General features: G+C 35.6%; 1 protein-coding gene and 1 long non-coding RNA gene across 9 annotated transcripts in view; one reads left to right on the top strand and one right to left on the bottom strand.

Annotated features, from left to right (window-relative positions):
* The window catches only part of tmem74 (transmembrane protein 74), a 78064-nt gene that overhangs the window by 18311 nt on the left and 42788 nt on the right, over positions 1-16965 (bottom strand). Inside the window, exon 4 of one of the 8 annotated variants that reach the window (XM_081387874.1) lies at positions 44-153. The exons of the other annotated variants lie outside the window; for them this stretch is intronic. The gene's annotated coding sequence lies outside the window, so the exon portion shown is untranslated. The remainder of the gene's footprint in view (positions 1-43; positions 154-16965) is intronic. 8 annotated transcript variants of the gene reach the window in all.
* On the top strand, positions 15450-16133 carry LOC308704387. The gene is made up of 2 exons (XR_014031802.1): positions 15450-15568; positions 15815-16133. It is a non-coding gene; the product is annotated as an uncharacterized lncRNA (long non-coding RNA).

The raw sequence follows: 16965 nt of genomic DNA, 5'->3' as shown, positions 1-16965 counted from the left end.
AAGCTTTAAAGTTGTTTATGTTTGAGTGTCCAGGTCAAACCACCTTTTAGGCCCGTCCCATTGCAGAAGCCGCCCTGACTCTCGCTAAGCTGTCAAGTTCATGGAGCCTCTGACGCAGGGCAGATGCTCAGCCAGAAGATGGACGTAGAAGATCTAGAGGAAGAGCCCAGACATTTATTACCGTTCCCTCCTGCCCTCTGATTACAATAAATCATCACTCCAGAAGTGGGTAATCAACAAAGTGATTTATGAGGGGCAATAAATTAAAGAGCAGTAACAAGCATTAGAGCATTTCTTACCGCACACTGAGTAATGACGCTGAAAATTCAGCTTTAATAGGAATACATTTTTCATTCACTATTAAGTAGTTGCTAATTAGCATGCATATTACTAGCATATTGGCTGTTTATTGGTAAAGCACATATTAATGCCCTTTACTCTACCTCATATACAAAACAGTGAGGGTGGGGGATGTCTTAGTTACAATTTATACAAAATTTACAATATATATCTCACCTTCTGTTAATGCTAACTGCTGTTCCTTTTTTTCCTCAATTTATGGGGAACAAATTAGTAAAAGGTATTATTTTCGCTGTTTTTGACCCATGCAACTTTGTATTTTAATCCATAAGGTTGCCACCTACATTTTACATAGAAGTTACAATAGTTTTTGTTTACAATAGAACAAAGACACAAATGAAATAAAATGTGGTTTAAGATTTTCAGGCATAGGTCTAACAGTAGACATATCACAGAAATGGAATAATCATACATTATCTTCACTGTATAAATGAATACTTATTAAGCTACAAAAGTTGTTCAATCAAGAGCAATGAGTGTTACTCTGTGTTTTGTTCTTTTATTAATTAACATTAATGATACTGCAGGTTTATTAAGCTGCTGTCACTAGACCTAACACAAAATTTGATTTCTCCCAACTCTTTACGTTCAAGACCTTCATTTAAAAATCTTTTTACGAGGATACTCACCAAAAATAGGCATTTTGACAATTTTGTGTGGGGTTTATTTTCAGTTGAAGCAATATATAAGTATATTATATAAGTTAATATTTATTAATTGCACATTTTTCCCCGTTTATTTATGTATTTATTTGGTTGTTCCAGCGAACTGTTGCATAAAAGGAATTTTTACTGTATTTTTGATCAAATAAATGCAGCCTTGATGAGCATAAGAGGCTTCTAAAAATAACATTTTAAAACATCTTAATTATTCCAAACTTTTGACTGGTATTACATACTTTTCCCACATTTGATTCACACCATCTAATTGGTTACAAGTGCCAACTGGGTTTCTGCATCAAAACTCATTGGCTTGTGCGCCTGGAGCCAAAAAGACACAAACAAATGAATCCAGCATTTGCCCTGAGTTGGATGTGGTGAGAATGAGAGAACGTTAATCTCAACCAAAGGTCTCTTGACACAAGAGTCAACAAAAGAGCTTAGCAGGACAGGGCTGATTAGTGTAAACAGCTACAGCCCAGTTCAGCCTCATGCACTTATGTCAACACTTGACAGTGGAGATAACTGTGCACTCCTCTTCTATTTTAGGATGCTGCATTGTATAACATCATAACCTATACTGGAATACAAAGAGTCTGAAACACAAATGAATTGCAGTTTATTCTAGGTGCTCATTCAATGCATGTCTATAGAACATAAGGACGATCTGTGTGCATCTGTTTGGCAAGCTGACAATAATCCTTTTTCAGCTTTTACAAGGATAAACACATTTCATTAACAGCTGTTTTCTAAAATCTTCAGCAAACATGAACTGTTCAGAAACAGTCTGTTTGCTACTGTAAATGAGACAAATTATGAAAATCAATGTTTTAAACTTCCACATGCCACATAGTGGAACACAGAACAATAGACAGAGAAACCCGTTGCTTGAGGCTTGTACAGTTTTCCGGTCCAAACTAAACAAAAACATACCGCAGTGACAAGCGCTCACATGGAAATGTCAACTCTCCATGTCTAGCTTGTCAAACTTAACATTCAATTATATGTGACTGGAAGTGCAGTTAAATTATTGTTGGCCTCGTGTGTTTTTTTTTTGTCAAAAATACAACACATACCAAGTCATGCAGATAGACTGAAGAACATCTCAGTTGATAGATATTAAACATTATTCATAAATGTAGCTAAAACAGGGGATCTTCAATATTGCTTATAGCAATGTCCTAAAAAAAAACAGGCACAATTCCAATATTTTGAGACCAAATTTGGAAATATAAAATTGTCCTAGAATGGTGTTTTTTGGCCTGTCTCACCTCAGAAACATCAAAATATTTTTATTGGATTCATAATCAATTAAACTATTTTAAAATAATGAACTAATTTTAATTACAAAAAACATGACAGTTTGTGCACAATCTGTTTGCCACATGATTTTTTTTTTACCTTTATAACATTCCACAATAAAAATAAAATGGCTCATTGTCATTGGTCTGTACACTAAAAACCCTCAACTAAAACAACTTTTTCAGAAACCTTTGTCAGTTTTGATATTTTTGAGTTTATTAAAGGGATAGTTCGCTTAAACATGAAAATGTCATCATTTACTCACCCCTAATGTTGTTTCAAACCTTTATTTCTTCTGATGAACACAAAATAAGATACTTTGAAGAATGTTGGTAACCAGACAGTTGATGGCACCCATTGACTTTACTAGTATTTTTTTCCTATGGAAGTCAATGGCTAACGTCAACTGTTTGATTACCTACATTCTTTAAGGGATCCTATCCCTTTAAGCGAAGTATTACCACTGAATTGACAATTGAATTGACACTACCTCAACTCATCAACTGAGCTGACAAGGGGTGACACACACATACTGTATGCACTCAAAGACACAAAATCTCACTCACCCACTAACTTACTGAAGCATTAGATATATCTCTGCCTGTTTTCTTACTACACTGCTCAAAAAAAATAAGGGAACACTTAATCATCACAGTACAACACATGAAACGGGTGCACTGGAAAAGCAACAGCAAGACCACCCCCAAAAAGGGAATGGTTTTGCAGGTGGTGGCCACAGACAGCTACTCTTTCTTTATCCTTACTGACTGATGTGTCTTTTTTGTTAAGGTCCTTGTCACTACTTTTAGCATTAGACAGTACCTGCAACCCAATCAGTTTGCACAATCCAGATCCTCCAGGATGGCACATCCATACATGCCGACAAGGAGTTTTGTTGGTTCTCCCAGAATTGGCAGGTCTGCCATTAGCACCCCGTTCACGACGCAGATGAGAGCAGGTTCACACTGCGCACGTGACAGACGTGTAAGTCTTGAGATGCCATGGGGAACGTTATGCTGACTGCAACAACATCCAGCGAGACCGGTTTGGTAGTGGGTCAGTGATGGTCTGGGGAGGAATATTTTTGGAGGGTCACACAGACTGTTAGGTACTGGGATGAAATCCTCAGAGCAATTATCAGACCTTACACTGGGCACAGTGGGCCCTGGGCTCCTCCTGGTGCATGACAACACCTGGTCTCATTTGGCCAGAGTGTGTAGAGATGAAGGCATTGATGCCATTGACTAGCCCTCACATTCCCCAGACCTTCATCCAATTGAAAACCTCTGGGAGATTATGTATCCGAGCTTACGAAACTGCCAAGTAACACCACAGACTGCCCAGGAGCTCACTGAGGCCCTGATCCAGGTCTGGAAGGACATCCCCAGGACACCATCCACCATCTCATCAGGAGCATTCTCCTCATGTGTTCTTTGACCAACCTGAGCTACCCTTGGACCACCAATCTTTCACATGCTTTCATTTCATTTTATTATGGACGGTATCTGATGAAAACAATAAAATGAATAAATACAGCCAAATCGCGGAATCTTTAATATCAGTAGGTAAGATACTTGTCTAGATGTCTCTGCTCACTTATGTGGGTTTATTATAAACAGCCACTTCTAAACTTAAATGTAAAAAAGATTTTAATATTACATTAAAGTTATATCAATAAGAAAGTAATTAAAAAAACATACTGTATAATGCACATAAGCACAGCAGATGACCCTCACTGCCAGCACACACACACACATACACATACTCATAAACTGAGAAATGCACCAATCTGATGGGGCATGTTATATCTCAACCTATAGAAGGTTAACAACACCCTCTGTATATTTCAGTGTATATACATTACACTCTATTATTTAAATTGGGTTGCATTCTGTTGCACTTACCTCTCTTTTCATTATGTGCAATATCATGCAGTACTTACAGTCTAATATGCTTGCACTGGTTTTGTGAGTATTGTTTTATATTGTATTTGCGTTGTCTTGATTATGGCATATTATTTATTGATGTATTATACTGTATATTGGTCATAATCGTATTGTTTCTATTCTACTTAAATTATATGTTAGTCTGCACAAGCTATATGTGATGGTACCATAAGGATTGCATACATTTCGCTATACCTTTGTATAATGACAATAAAGAATCTTGAATCTTGAAACTTCTGTAATGCCCATGTCTAGTAAACACACACTCCCACCTCTGTACTAAACAAAAAGATGTTAGTCCCATCCGAATCTGAACATGAAATCACAGACATCAGGTGATAAGAATTGTAATTCAAACCACTTTTAGAAAACTAGTCCCATCCGAATAGGGCTTAAGCCTAAATGTATTTCCTCTCTCATGTCTGTGATAACCTATTTCATTCTTATAAGAAATAAGAAATAATTCTAATATATAGTGGTACTTTGGGGCTATTTGAGATTTAAGTATCAATATTTCTTAAATACATCACATTAATAACATGCTTTCAAAGGAAATTCTAAAAATATCTAAAGAACAGTTTATAGCAATGATCTCATGCTTATGAAAAAGAGAACCTTAAATGGTGCGGCAATCACTGCACTGCTATCACAAGAGCAACAAAGTGAGTCGAGAACATATAATAATGGCGGTCATTGGCTTGCTGTCTCTGATTGGCTTTTGTTAGACTTATAGACTTGATACTATCGATACTGTCTTCACCCAAAGGCTTCTTTTCACTCTTCAAAGTTACTTTGGAGTGCCGCTGTGAAAAGAGACATGTGTGTGACTATTGACCTTTAAGGTCATTTTAACCGTAACCTGTAAAAAATATATACCTGGACCAGACACTGACATCAATGGATGTATGAACAATTGCACTTCAAGGAACTTATACATGATGCATTATACTACCTGTGCTGCTTTCAGATAGAGTAAGTTCAGTAATGAACTGAATGACAAAGAAGTCAGTTATCGCATGATTAACAAATAGACCCTGGGAACAGTCCAGGTGTGCTCAACCCATGAAACCTAGATATATTATTTGCTGAATCAAAGACAAAATTGCTTTAGCATATAAAATGATCAGAAATTAGCTTAATGTGCCTCAAGTAATTGTCACCGCATTTTTAAAGTAAGCTTGTGCCATTATGGTTGGGGGAATTCAGCAGCAAACATTCTCTGTGGATTATCTTACAGTGTGCATGCAACACTTCATTCAGTGTGCTTATAATATACTGTAGGATGGGAGATTGAGCAGATGTTTCTGCCCGAACTGTGCCTAAAATTAATGGTTAACCTCTATCATTCCCACGTTGTAATGAATGAACAGTAAAGCCGCATTGGCATTCACAAATCTCAAGCCAGTGTTGCTAGGCAACAATTATTTATATCCGTCAAAGCTCAAGTTGATGGATTTCTTGTGGACAGCTGAGGAAGAAACCCAGTGGAGGAAAATAACTCGTTCGAGAGGGTACTGATAGGTTCGTTCAGGTGAAAGCCAGGTCATGAATGGACAAATCTGATAAGACATGATTCTACAGATTAATCAAATAACACTTTGGTTAAATCCTAGTATCGCTAAAAATGATAATTTTGGAATAAACCCAGAATATACAAATAAACCACCTTTGGCTATTTAGCACAATGGCATAATAAAAAATAATCATAGTAACATTTGCGGTTTCCAGCATTATTTGTGAAACTGATTGACTCAGACTAAAGGCTAAAGATGGCTAAAGGCTAAAGATACAACATTTAAATTAGATGTATTCAGAAAAAAACATGCTTTAAACAAAAAGCCATTTTCCTTGCCCGACCGGACAAGTAGCCTGATTACAGTAGCCCATTCCTAAACAAATGCCTCATTCTTGAATGAATCAGACGTTTGAACGAATAATTTGAAGGAATGACTCATTGACTCGCTTATTAAAGTGTAACTCTCGCCAAAATTGAACCTAGGCTCTTTTTGTTAAAGGTGCATTGCGCAAGTCTCTGAGTTTTTGCAGAACTATGCCCCCTCTGGCGACAAGCGAAACCGCAACACTGCAACTGAACGCGCATGACGTCACGCCCAGTCTCAAATTCCGACCCGAATCCCTCTTATTTATTTTACTGTACAGGATTATAGAGGCAATCGCAGTGATCAGAGAAGGGCTCATTCAGCCCATCAGGCAATTGCTTAAGCATGTATGGGTTAGAAAAAATGGCATTTTTAACATGAAATGTTGCGCAATGCACCTTTAATCTACCCGAGTCAAACTTTCGTGTAAAAGCATAATTAGAACAGAAACACCACTTTTATGATTGACTGCTTGTCTGCTGCCTTCTGATTGTGACACATAACATTTATGACAACACCATTTTAATAAATCGTTGTGCCGTTTTCAGAGCGTTGTTCCAGGAAGAGCGCGTCCACAACAAGAGTACACATTTTGACAAGCACACATCTGAGGCGGTGTTGGTGACACGTTGTCATTATATTTGATTAGTAAATATGTAATTTAATAAATGATCAATCACATCGACTCATTTTACAATCCTAGCCCTTTATTTAGATTAAAAACCCTTCTCATTCATTTGGTGAGGAACATAGCGTTTTGTGCAGCATTTGTACACCCTGTCATGCTGTTGTCTAAATGCCACTGCATATTGCAGTATTAAGGCTAACAATTAATCAATTAATTGATCGTTTATTTAAATGACGATCGATCATGGGAATTTGTGTAAATTGACATCCCTTAACTTCCTTATATTTTTTATCCTTCACTAGGTGACAAAGAAATGCCAATAATGAATATTGATGCATAAATAAAATACTGTACATGCAATTATAGCATTTTCTGTCAAAAAGATGAATATTGATATTTGATGCATGACTGGACAGCACATCATGTTTTACTTAATGGTTAATCATTATCCTTTAGACATTCATCTTTTGTTTGATAAACAGACACCATAATCTGAGATGTGCACAATATTATTAACTTAAAAAGACACTTCACACTCTGCTTTTGAAATTTTCAAACCTATATAATTTCCTTGAAAAAAAAAACTGTAGAATTCTGGTGGCAATGGTATCTAGTTAGCAATGTGCTTATTTTAATATGCCATTTTATTAGAGAGAAAAGATTCATTAAGAATCGCAATAGCCACCAAAATAACAATTACATCAGATTTTACTGCAGTGTTAGTATGAAACCGTAGCGTTATGCCCCTCGAAAAGCTCTTGATGCGGACAGAGTTCAAATGCTTTGAAACATTAATTTATACCTCATATTAGATCACATTAAACCTCTCATATCAAGCATTTGATCACATTAAGGCTCTCATATGAAGCTATTCCACATAACTGAAAACCATTTCATATTTCATCAGTGTGTACCATGTCAAATGTAATTATCTAATACATTAGTGTGAATTATATTTCCTTACACATCACTGGACCCCCACTGGAATCTCATTTTCCATTTTTGGTTTTGTGTTCTCCTTGTCACGCTGAATGCTAGATCTCCCACTGTCCCTTGTTCCCTCATGCCATGGGTTTTGTTGCGTCATAGACTGACTGATCTCTTGGTTTACACAACCTTAGTGCCTTGTGTTTTACAGAAGCCTCCTGTACAGAAGAAGTCTGAATGTGTTGAATTTTGACCTCTTTAGACTTTTTTTAGGAGAAGAGAGTGGCTTTATGTTGAGCCTGTCTCCTCAAGCTTTGAGTTATTTGCTTTGAGGTCATTCATCTGCATACTGATGAGGTCACCTATTAAAAGGTCAGCTAATGGCTACTTGACAGGTCACATCGAAAAGTGAAATTCTTCTGTCTGACCTTTACAAGAGCAGCACTAAATGTAGAGGTCTGTAATTCACCTTTAAAGTCTGTAAAAAGGAAAATAAATAGCTGTGATGTATATTTTTACTGACGTTGGAGTGTTGCTGCATGCAGAGTTTAAAATGAACATTTGCCAAGTGCCAAATGCTAGAAAAAACTGGCCATTGGATGATAACTTCATAAGAAAATGCTACCATGGCTTAAATGGAAATGTAAGAACAGATTAGAATATCACACATTAAGATTAGCCTAGAATGAAAATGTACATGTATACGTTTCAGACAATCTTTGCATCATAATATATATATTTCAATTATTAATTTTGCAAGTTACATTATGCCAGTAGGTGCCGACAAGTCATTGACTCTCTACACTCATTAGTTCAAAAACATTGATTCATTTGGGACAGGGCACTTCAGGAACAAAACAAGTGACTCTTTATAATTGAGTCATTGAACTCATTGAACTCATTGAAATCATTTACTGAGCCAATTCGTTCAACAGACTGTTTCAAGAATTTCCAAAAGGACTGTATTTTATGAGTGAGCCATTGAATCATACATACATTTAACAACAATAATTCATTTAGGAATATTACTGTTGTTTTGCTCAGACCAAACAATTAATTCTGCTGGATATATTTTTGTTCTAGTGATGATAGATTGGATCATTTTACTGACTCGGATCATTAAATCTCATTCAGCAAAATTATTGAAGGCAAAGCTGCATTCAAATATTATATTTTCAGTAGCCCAATTCCCTGTCCATAATAAGCCATCTTTGACCATCATTATAATGCAGTACAAGATTATTTAGTAACAAAGTTCACAACTTCTCTTTTTTGTCCATTTGTCATGTGATGAGTTATTGTATAGGCTTTGTACAGACTTGCACTTGCTCTTTTCCCAAATACCAGCATTTATATGCCTATCCTTTTTCCTGCTATTGCGATTCTGTGGTTGCGTATGGCAAAAAGGTAATTACACCGCTGGTAATTAATAAGCTGGCAAATGCTCAGGTAAATGTGTGTGCTAAAATGACAGTGACTTCAAATGTCAAGTATTCCTCCTTCTCCATTAAACTCCTGTCATGTTAGAGTCATGCGTAGAGTCAAAGCACTCGCTAACAACCGTGGATGTGACTCACATATGAATGGATCATGTGGAATTACGGTTTTGATGCTGTGCATGTGATAGCATTTGGTCTGAAATGGCATGTTGTACCAGGGGAAGAAATAAAGCTTATTAATATTTGGTGGCTAAGATAAAAAAAAAAAAAAAAACGGTTTAATCAAAATGCTTGTAATAAATGAACCACTGAAATTTTATTGAAACACGTCTTTGGGGAATTTCAAGCAAAGCTACTCACCAAAATAGCAATTTCCCTTGCGAGAGAGAAAGTTGCTCTCTAAATAATATGTGCTGGTGTATATCACCTGATGAATCTATTATTCATCAGGTGATATACATTCATTCATTCTATTATATTATTTACATTTTATTATATTTAAGAGCATAAGATGTAAAATTGAAAAAATGCATAAGATGTAAAATTCAGATTTCACAGAATATAACTTTTATTTTGATTTAATTTTAAGCATCAAGCTAAATTTAGTGAGGTTAATTCTTAAACAATAAAAAAACTATCTGGTAATGCAGTAATATATAGTTCAGATATTAAAATTAATTAAGAATATTTACGCTATTTGTTTTGGTAGTGTATCCAACAATGTCTATTTATTTTAATTTTAATTATTATTATTATTATTATTATATTTTTTTGCAGTTCCACAGCTCTGTATGTCAGAATAAATCGGTCTCCATGCACGACACTTTCATGGCATCAAATTTTGGCATGTCTAACAGGACTGTTTTTCTTCATGGATGGCTGAGTGATGAAATATAGATTGTTCCCTTTTATTGCACATCATATTCCACCAACAAGGCCCCTTCAACTCCTTATCTGTCTACATGTCCACAACCATCAAAAAAAAAAAAAAAGCTTATACGTGAATCCAAGGCTGCTCTCAAGTTTAGTGACTCTATACGCTTTGTGCCATTTGATCTCATGTAGAGCCCTAAGGTGAAATATAAAGATACATCCACTTTTAGACAACTGTAACAAGCTAGAAGGGATTATTGCTAAGTATTTTATTAACTAATCACTTACAGTTTTTGTTAGCCCACATTAACTTTGTATATAAAAAGGGCAATCAGATATCAAAATATGCTTCTTAAATAGTTTAAGCCAACACACAAGCACTTCATTGGTTAACTGACTTCATATGCAGCTGGCTAGGAAATTATTTTTAGGAAAGGAAATTTGGCCGTGCAATTGCATAGCTAATTTATTTCTATATGAATAATTGTGATACACATTACAATATCTTTGCAAAATGTACTTGACAAAAAAACAAAAACAACTTGTTTCAGCAGAACATGATCAACGGTCCTGGTATCCAACACTAATTTTCTTCTAAAGAAAAGATTGCATTAACATCCAAGATGTTCTTCCGCACACCTTTGACATTTTGTCCCTCTAAGACAGGGGAATTTCAGATAACAAAGTTTGAAAATACTTTTTCGGGGTCTATGAGTTGAGTTCCTATGGGTTGCCCAGCGTAAGAACATGAAGGTGATATGAGGCCAATAACCATGTTTCCTGTTCCTTCCTGTTCTAATAAAGATATTGCATTGCCAAGGAAACACTAATGTGCAACTGTGACTCATGCACCTCTTCGTGAGGAGATGAAAGGGCACGAATCATTTTGACTCATGCAGGACTGGACACACGAGCATCGTTTTCAACTCCAATACAAACACGTTCCTGAAAGAGTCTAAATTGGCTTCTCCAGGCAAAAATGTCCTGTTTAGAAAGATAGGGTTATATTTTTGCTTTAAAGCATATAGTTTGATGTTGGTATCAGATCAGGTTTAATGGAAAGTGTTAGATAGCCATTGAAACATCTAAAACGTTGAATCCCTTTTATGTTAAAACACCTTTGGAGATATACATATGTTTGCAAATACTTGGAGGTTCATAAAACATTGAATTAATAGAATTTACGCATTGATTTTTGAATAATTAACTGTTTAATGTAGTAAATGCATGACATTAACATTTTCACTCTGTTCTGTTTCTGAAAACATAAGAAATAAAAAATAAATAAATACGTAAAACAAAAATGACACTGTAACACGTAATTGAAGCTGTGATAGGTGAGTGCATAAAGTATCCAACATTCCACACTTCATTTTTTCAGTTACTTAGGTGCATCTTCCGGGTATTTAAGGTGCACTTTTTCTTTTTGGAATTCTCAATGTGAAAACACACTATTCATACTAGTGCACAAGTGAATTGGGACGCACCTTTATATTTCATATTTGTCGTGCTTTAATGCTAATTATATTCAGCCAACCAAAAAGTGGAAATGACTGACTTCACCTTAGCCTTGACTTTCACCTTAATACGGTCAAACTTAAAAGTGGCGTTTCCATTCTAATTATGCTTTTAAATGAAAGTTTGCCTCAGGTAGATTAACAAAAAGGCCCTAGGTTGCATTTTGGCAACAGTTATCCTTTAAATGAGTTTTAAGGGATAACATTATTAACTAGGGGGACTTAAATCAGTAGAGAAATCTGTACAGCTGAGGCAGATTAAATAATTAACAACATTTTAGCGAATGTCCCAGCTGGCCAGACTGCTCATTTTCTGAATGTAAATTAACTCGATGATTATGATTATGACATCTCCACGGATGCGAAAGCATGCTTACTTCACGCTGAAGACTAATAACAAGGCAGCGGTAATCGCTGCTCCATGGCTTTGCCTGATCTTGCTCACTAGATCAATATCAGGGTAAAATTAAAATCTGACTCCATGTCAAATGGCATTTCGCATATTTTCGCATGTTGCTATGATCCAAAATTCCTCACTTTGACAGCAGAGCCCAAAACAACTCTCTCTGTCCATCAGCATTATCATTGCGGCATGATATGCGATGCACTGTACAGTCTGGAGAGACCCTGTAATCAGAGCAGTTCATTTACAGTGACAGTGCACAGACGGACCAGATTCACTAGAGCTGAGAGAGATTTAGTTGATTTAGATGATAGAGATTTATGGGATGTCAGCAACTCCAATATATGAGATGAAGTGCAGAAACCAAATTAAGTCCTTTCGAGGGAGATATTGATTCTTCCTTCCTTTTCAGTTAACCGTTACACAAATCACAATATTATTTTGCTTGGTACTTTAACAGCCTCACACAATATTTTAAGATTCAGTAAATCGATTCAGTAAATCTCTACGACTATGAAAAATTAAATGATGGTAACAAGGTGACATTTAACTATGATGGTGCTCTGTCATATTGACAAGGAATTCATTACATACAACGGAGAAATATCGTTTATAACGTGCTTCCCTTTAGCTTGCATCATTTACAGGAAGGAAGGGAGGATCTTTCCTATCAAATAAGATCTTGCACTCTTAAATGAAGCAAATAGTAACAAGATAAAAATGTGCAACTCATACAGGGATGTTTAGAAGGCCAAAATCCTGTAAGGATTGAAGTTGACTGAAGGGAAACATTAGCCTGTTCTTTTAAACAGCATAATTGATTTACGGCAGGGTGTATCCGTGTGCACACGTCTACCAGCCAAGCTGTCGGTCCTGCTTTATCTTTATGTTCTGTGAAGGACCGGAGGCCACAAACACATTCTCTGCTGCTTCATGATGCTCGCCTGCTATCTTTCACTGACTATGTGTTTTCACAGCTGAAGACAGATACTGAGTATGGAACACAAAACACAACCAATAATCCCTTTACTCTGCAAAGTCTGAGGGCTCTAGTAGCGCTGCTGACATTTTAAAGAATATTTTCCTTTGCTTTAACTTTGGAAGTGATGTTTTATTAATAATGTTTTTTTTTTTTTTTTTTACCAACTTCAGAATATAATATGTAGCCGCATTAAACAAAAAATGCACAGTAAAACATTATTTTTCAAAGTTGTAAATAAAGCAAAAAAAAAAAAAAATGCTATTCTTTACAGTTATACAGACTAGGGCTGACTTCTAATAGTCGAGGATTCGACGATTCGATTCGGAGAGGTCTGATTCGACTATGAACCTCATAGTCGAATACATGGGCGTCAGTTTGGTTTGAAATGTGCTGGGGACAGAGACGCATTCGCATTTTCAGAAGGGCTGGGTACCATTTTTATTTTATTTTTTCAGGTCATGTTTTGAAAGACGATGTCCTGTAGCTTACTAATGTAAATAAATAAAAATGTATTCAAAAATCTGCTTCACATTTTCAGCAGGGCTGCGGAGCGGCTGTGAGTTGACTCCACACGGTTCTCATGTGCGTTAAAAGCTTTACATGGTTTAATGTACCTAAACAATGATTACCAAATTCCCCTCTCATGTTGCTCCACATAACCACTTAAAATGATAAAAAAAATCGAACCCAGAGTCCAATTATTATGGACTTTATCTGATATTAAGCGTTTCTGCTTCACATTTTCAGCAGGGCTGCGGAGCGGCTGTGAGTTGACTCCACACGGTTCTCATGTGCGTTAAAAAGCTGACTCCACACGGTTCTCATGTGCGTTAAAAAGCTGACTCCACACGGTTCTCATGTGCGTTAAAAAGCTGACTCCACACGGTTCTCATGTGCGTTAAAAAGCTTTACGTTGTTTAATGTACCTAAACAACGATTACCAAATTTCCCTCTCATATTGCTCCTCATAACCACTGAAAATGGTCAAAAAATCGAACCCAGAGTCCAATTATTATGGACGTTATCTGATATTAAGCGTTTCTGCTTCACATTTTCAGCAGGGCAGCGGAGCGGCTGTGAGTTGACTCCACGCGGTTCTCATGGGCGTGAAAAAGCTTTACGTGATTTAATGTACCTAAACAACCATCACCAAATTTCTCTCTCATATTGCTCCTCATGTTTATGAAATGTTATGATATATGTGTGATATATATGTGTTTTTTAGCTCTTTTGTTTGAAATGGAAAAAATCTAGCTGCTATCTAAAAAAAAAAAAAGAAAAAAAAAAAAAAAAAGGTTCGACTATCAGTCGACTACGGCAAAATCTAACGAATCAGATTCGACTATGAAAATCCTTAGTCGAAAACAGCCCTAATACAGACACATATATATCCATTTGAATCATCATTTGACAATAAGCATGATGTTAATTGCACATAGGTTTTGTGAATTATCTATAAGCCTGATTTACAAAAAGGAGAGGTGTTTGCATGAGGAGGAATGAAAATGACGTCATGGCATATTTCAACCATGAAACTACTATGCGATTTCAACTGGATTATGGGTGATTAGTGAACAAAAGTTTTTTTGTTTTTTTTTCAATGAAATACCACGTTGAAAACTCCTTTTATTGTTCTTTTTACAGACTGTCACGAACCAGAAACTTTAGTTCCACACACAGACAAACACACACTAAAACATTTATAAATATTGACTCTCAGTTCTCTCAAAGGAATTCCTCTCTGGCATCTGAACTGTCAGTAGGTCCACACTGTAATGTGCCTGTGGGATCGGGAAGCTCTCAGCCAAATCCCACAGGTGTCTAAAGTCTGTCTTCAGATATAATGGCCAAATTCTAATGCTTAACCATTTTAAAGCATGTGCATATCTGAGGTAAAGGTAAATAAGTACCTGGAGTTATGACTTAATTGCTTCCACTTATTGCATTCAATGAGAAAATCATCCAGACTGCAAATATTAAGAACAATGAAGTGTTACATTATATAAATATTTGTAATTAATCTAATTAATATGATATCCTATTATAAATAATATGATAATTCTAAAATAAACCTGGTAAATGATGGGAACTACCTAATAAGCTGGTGTGCTGCATTGGTTAGATTTCCCTTGCACTGTAAAAAATTATTCTGTGGCTTAGTAAATATTACAGAAATTTTTAACTTTATTAACTTAATAAAATCTCTGTATATCGTTTACTTGATTGTTTGAGTTAAACATACCAAAATAATTGAGTAAAAATCCAACAGTTAATTTTATCTAAAATTTACAGATATATTTAAGTTTTTTTCAATAAAATAATTTAGTATTTGACTAACCAATTATTTCTTTATAATATACTTAATATATATGTGAAATTTCTATCAAAATATTTGAGAATGTTTAATTAAACTGATCTGTTTCAAGAAACAAAAAAATTACTTAATTCAAATCAATATTATTAATATATTTAACACGCTCTTAAAATTGAGTAAGTTTACTCAATTAAAACAATGCCCCCCCCCTCCCCCACCCTCTGACGTGACGAAAACTCGACGGTTGGAGTGAGCGTGGCTGTTTGAACTCTCCAGTCAAGAACAACAGCTCTCTTCTCAGCGTCGCAGATTTGGTGCATTTTCACTGTGAAATTCAGGTTGGTGTATGTTTTATTTTATCTATAAAATCATTACTGTGCTTTAAATCATATTTAATGCAAAACAACATAGCCTACAGAGGCGTAATTCGACACCTAAACGAGACGAGAGCCGCGTTTGTCTTTTTGCGTGATTGAAACGCTTTGCATAAACACATGACTGACTTTCATAATGATAATGAATATAATTATTATCATTTGGATGATACAATGTCCTCAGAACTATCACTTTTTGTTTATTGGCAGGTTATGTCAGTCGCTCGCAGTATATTTCGGCTGTGCCTCAGACAGTGACTGTGAGTGAAATGCAAGACGGCGGTATGAAGTTCAAAGTTCACCCGCAGAGCGCGAGTCTGTCTCCGGCACGAGGACCAGCGCAGATTCGGTGGATATTGGATAACAGAGTGGTTGATTACACTTGAATTTGGCTACCTGAATGTTTAAATATTTCATTTTTACTTGTTAAATAAGTTTAAATGCAGGCAATATTGTATACATGAAAAAACAGTCTAAAATGTGCTGTATTGCTGTACTCATTGAAAATAAAGGCCAATGTAATGTATAATGGTGGTTGTCTGGAGTACTATTTTTACAAACGTTTAGAGAAAATAAAAAAGTTAATATTACTCATTAATAAAAACAGTTAATATTATATTACTCATAAATATTGTTTTTTTAATGTTTAAATGTTAAATTATTTCTACTCAATTTTATTTGTTAATGTACCAGATGCAGTTACTCAGATTTACTTAATTTTTTTACTTGCATTTACTCAATTCATACAGTATATTTCATTGATTTCACAGCTTTAAAATTTACTCAATTTTTTTGAGTGTAAAAATGTTTCACCAATAAAATTGAGTAAATAATAGTTAAACTTTTTACAGTGTGCCCTCCAAACACATGACAGCACTGCATTCATTTGTTCACTACTATCTTGTGATTCAGGCTACGTTTACACGTGGATGGCTATTTTCATAAACTGACATTTCACCCCTCTTCATTTTCAAAAATAACATCGTGCACACGAAACCGTGTATATGCTGTCAAGAGCATGCCAAACTTGTAGGTGGCAGTGTAACGAGAAGCTCAAGCCCACGGTAGCCAATCAGAATCCCGAAAATAGTCACATTCTGTGACGTCGCTGCCTAAAACTCAGTTTTTCTCAGTTTACATGCAAACGTGCAAACTAAGTTTTCCAAAATCTCCACTCTGGCCGGAGTTTTTAAGTCAAGTCAAGTCAAGTCAAGTTTATTTATATAGCGCTTTTCACAACACAGGCTGTATCAAAGCAGCTTCACAGCAATAAATTAGAACAATACATCAATGTTTGTTTCTAGTGGAACGTCTACGTTTGGTAATGCTGATCAATAGTATCGTTGATTGATTAATTAAAT

Source organism: Scardinius erythrophthalmus (genome assembly GCF_964197995.2).
Source record: "Scardinius erythrophthalmus genome assembly, chromosome: 16".
Taxonomy (NCBI): domain Eukaryota; kingdom Metazoa; phylum Chordata; class Actinopteri; order Cypriniformes; family Leuciscidae; genus Scardinius; species Scardinius erythrophthalmus.
This window is presented reverse-complemented; position numbering and strand designations above follow the sequence as displayed.